At 33.3% G+C, this 4850-nt stretch overlaps 1 long non-coding RNA gene across 1 annotated transcript; it reads left to right on the forward strand.

Moving 5' to 3' along the window:
• The first annotated feature begins 1142 nt into the window (after positions 1–1142).
• LOC145725213 (uncharacterized) lies at positions 1143–4530 on the forward strand. The gene is made up of 2 exons (XR_014177199.1): positions 1143–3665; positions 4107–4530. It is a non-coding gene; the product is annotated as an uncharacterized LOC145725213 (long non-coding RNA).
• The last annotated feature ends 320 nt before the right edge of the window (positions 4531–4850 follow it).

Below are 4850 nucleotides of genomic sequence, written 5' to 3' on the forward strand. Positions count from 1 at the left end.
TATTGTCTATTCACCAACTATTCACGAACACATTACCAGATTAACGGAAGTCTTTAAACGTCTACGTAACGCAAACTTAAAAATTCAACCAGACAAATGTGAATTTTTAAGGAAAGAAGTAGCTTATCTTGGACACCTTATTACTCAACATGGTGTAAAACCCAATCCAGACAAAATTAAATGCATTGAAAAATTCCCAGTCCCTACTTCACCTAAAGAAATAAAATCATTCTTAGGTCTTTCCGGTTACTACCGACGATTCATCCCTAATTTCGCAAAGATTTCTAAACCATTAACTAAATTACTTCAAAAAGATGTTACTTTCCATTTTGATGAAGAATGTGTAAACTCTTTTAACACATTGAGAAAAGCTTTAACTTCAAATCCCATTTTGATTTATCCCAATTTTGACGAAACATTTTTGCTTACAACAGACGCAAGCTCCTTTGCGATAGGTGCCGTTTTATCCCAAGGTCCTGTTGGAAAAGATTTACCAATTGCTTACGCCTCAAGAACTCTATGTAGTGCTGAAACAAAATATTCCACAATTGAAAGAGAACTCCTCGCAATTGTATGGGCAGTAAAACATTTTCGTCCATATCTTTTTGGTCGTAAATTCATTCTCATTACCGATCATCGTCCTTTAACATGGCTCTTTTCCATTAAAGACCCCGGAAGTCGCTTAGCACGTTGGCGTCTAAAGTTAGAGGAATATGATTATAAAATCGAATACAAACCCGGAAGAATCAATAACAACGCTGATGCATTATCAAGAATAAGAGTTAATCATTTTCAAGAATGTGTGAAATTTCACTCAAAAGTTCGAAATTTTGCTTTAAACGAAGAAGCTGGACCATCTATTAATAATGAAGATCCACCTTTTGAAGACAACAGTTTTATGAATGTCGAAGAAATAACTAACGAATACAATACATTTACGCATTTATATAAAACCACATCTATGAATGACTACTCAAAAATAGAAATATCTAATTTACAACTTTTAGATAAATCTCACAAAAACATCGTTACATTCTTTTGGCGAAATAAACTCGAAGAACTGCATGAGAAAATCATTGACGATATACTAGAAAAAGATTTCGACTTTCAATCTAAAACGATTAATATCGTTTCTAGTAAAAGTGTCAAAGATCGTAAATATTTCATAATACCACTACCTTACGATAATGACTCCGTAGTTCCAATTCTCTTTTTAACTTTATATAAAGATCGTGAAAAATTTGAACCTAATAAAACATATTGTATAGAAAATAATTTACAGTTACCTATAACTGAAATTCTATGTTTTATTTTGGCCGACAAAGATGTTCATTTGAAAATATGCCAAAATATTGTCAGAACCCCAGACGATGACCAAATTCCAATCATTTTGGAGCAATACCATAGTGGAAAAAACAACTTACATCGAGGTATAAATGAAACTATTAAGCGAATTAAAGAAAAATATAATTGGCCAGGTTTAACCAAGGATGTCGAAAAGTTAATTAAAAGTTGCGAAATTTGTCAAAAAGTGAAAATTTGTAGGAAAAATCTTAGTACACCTTTAGTCGTCACAGAGACACCAAAAACACCTTTTGAACGAATTAACATCGATCTGTTTGAATATCCTACTCGCAATTACGCACTGACCATTCGTGATGAATTAACAAAATTCACTCAAGCTTATCCTCTATCTGATAAGAAAGCTTCAAATGTTGCGAATACTTTATTAGTATTTTTCCAACACTATGGAACTCCTTTAAGAATACATTGTGATCGTGGCAGAGAATTTGATAACGTCCTCTTAAGAGACCTTTGCCGTCTTTTTGAAATAAAATTAACTTTTTCAAGCGTTAGTCATCCTCAATCTAACGGTTCGTTAGAAAGATTTCATGCTACATTAAATGAAATGATAAATATCCACAAAACAGAACATCCCGATGAACATGCTTTTAATATTCTTCCATATGCTGTAATTTCTTATAACAACACAAAAAATAAAACTCATGGTTTCAGTCCTTACGAATTATTATTCGGACATACGTCTATTAGACCTCCTGAAACACTTTACAATCAAAAAGAACTAATCTCAAAATACATTCGAGACCTAAATAATCGTATGGAACACTATTACAAAATAGCAAGATCAAGATCAATCGCGCAAAAAGAAAAAGCTAAGGTGAGATTCGATAATTTAATAACCAGAAATGTCCCTGAATATAAAGTAGGTGATAAAGTGTATGTAAAAGAATCTCAAATTAAAGACAAGTCCCATAATAAATTTAATGGTCCGTTCGAAATTATTGAAGTTTATGAAACATCAGCTAAAGTTAGAAATTTAGATACTAATTCACTTTCAAAAATAAACTTTGACAGAATGAAACCATTCTATGATTAGTTTTTCTTTCCAGATTCCTCGGAATTACATCGCAAGTCATCGCTCAATTCAACATATCACCAATTAATAATACGATAGGAATATTTTACCATGAAGCAGGTACAGTCAAAATATCAAATGACAAATGGACGCTTCTTGTATACAAAGACCTTCACGAGATTCGAAATACTATACGTGACAATAATAAGATACTCGATAAATTAATAACATTGTTTGACGATCCTTCACCTCGTATGACATCATTTAAAGTTGAAATTCAAACTCATGTTAGTCTTATCAGACAAACTGCAACATCAGTAGAACAAAAATATAAAGAAATTCTAGCTGATACAAACAATTACGCTTTTCGTAGTAAACGAGGTTTAGTCAATGGCATAGGTAGTATTTTTAAATCTATTACCGGAAACTTGGATTACGCTGATGGCGAATATTTTAATGAATGCATTAATAAAGTTACACGCGACGAACGTGAAATAGAACAATTACTTAAGAACCAAATATCGGTTACAAGTTCCGTTCTAAGAAACTTTAATTCTACTATTCAGCAATTTCAGATAGACGAGACAAATTTCAACGAAAACATTGTAACAATTCAGAATGCACTAAACAGAATTTCCGATGATGTAGCTTTTTATGAGGCACAAGTAAAAGTATTGAATTTTTGCCAATCATTAATGGAAAGCTATGTATTTTTGGAAAACTATCTTGATGATATTTTAAATGCCATCACTTTTGCTCGTTTAAGAATCTTGCACAGCTCAATAATCACTCCTATCGATTTAATCACTTCTCTCCAGGAAATTTCAAGAACTTTAACTAGAAATAATTTTCCCTTACCAACTTATACTTCAAGTGTTGCTAAGTATCTTGATATAATTGAGTTAGAAGCCTATCAATCCGAAAATCAAGTTGTATTCGTTCTTCTTATACCCTTAGTAGAACCTGAAACCTATACACTTTATAAAACATTTCCCATCCCAATTTTGGATAATCGTACAGGTTTCTTTCACATTCTTCCAACAACGCAAAGATATATCGCGAGAGATGATGATTCTTTATTGTACGTATCACTTCAAAATTTAGAAAGCTGTAAAAACCTTCAGACAAGACTGAAAATTTGCTCAAACATACTCCAGTATCCAATTGACAGCGATGCTATATGTGAAGCACAACTGTTACGGCAACAGAAAATTCTTCCAAGGACATGCCAAACATCAATTCTAGCCGCTACAGACTACAACGTTCAAGAAATTGACTACAACTTATGGTTAGTAACAATCTCCGAACCACTACCTGTCACTGTAAGATGCGGAAACCGAAATCCAGAGTCGCAGATACTGAAGACGAATTCAATCATCAAACTCCAACCTAATTGCAATGCCTTCATTGGAAGTACCAGAATCCATTCGAAATATCTCGTTCAAAACTTCAAAAACATGACATATCAAAGCCATCCTGTTAAGATCCCCTACGAATGCTGTAACCATTTACCAGAACGATACAATGTCCCTGATTTGAAGCCTTTAAAATTAAGCAAAATCAATTACGACGATTTAAGCGTGGCTCAACACAGATTAAACCAATACTCGGAAGAATTGGACAAAATCATTCAAGAACCTTTTGTTACTAAACATTATCATTGGTTTACCACCGCTTCAATTGTAATTATTGTATTAATTCTTGTTGTACTCATCTTATGCAAATGCAGGAAAAAGAAGTACCCTAAACTTTGCCTAACCGGAAACAGTGGACCACCGCCATCTCCAAGATCTGAACGCAGCGAGTTAAAACAAACCCAATGGAAGAAGCTATTACCAAGAAGAAGGACTAGTATCCACCCAGAACCATCTTTTGATGAATCCTTGGAACTTCAAGCTAATCCATAAAAGTTGTTGCATGGCTACAACTTTTTCCTAAAAAGGGGAGCTGTTATATCATGGTCACCCACCAGAGACGGACACTGACCCATAAGATTGCCAAGTCAGCTAAACGGAAATCGTGTTCCAATTACAAAACCATAGCTATAGCAAAATTGTGCAATCAAGCTGTGTCAGCATAGGCTAATATTATAAATTAGAGGTGTAGTGTAAAAATCGCGTCTATTAATATTAAACTTTTGCATAAGTAGTTAATAGTACCATTATTTTATTATTCCAATATAATTAAGTGATTTCTTGAAATAAATAATTTTTTTTTAAAAAGTGCTTCATAAGAAGAAGAACCCAACATATATATACCAGGTGTCCAAGAGCACCCTGGACATAGGAGATTAACATGGGAAAACGGTTTTGATTTTTTTGCGCGGTACGGTTTTTCTGTACGGTTCATTTGATTGAAAAATCGTAATAATGAAAGTTGTAGTACCTATCACGGACTAGTTTTCTATATTTTTTTCAGATCTTTAACTTGAGCCCTTTTGTCGTAAAACACGAACAAGAATGAGAAAATTGAA

Source organism: Ips typographus, linkage group LG2, assembly GCF_016097725.1.
Source record: "Ips typographus isolate SLU linkage group LG2, UJ_Ityp_2.0, whole genome shotgun sequence".
Taxonomy (NCBI): domain Eukaryota; kingdom Metazoa; phylum Arthropoda; class Insecta; order Coleoptera; family Curculionidae; genus Ips; species Ips typographus.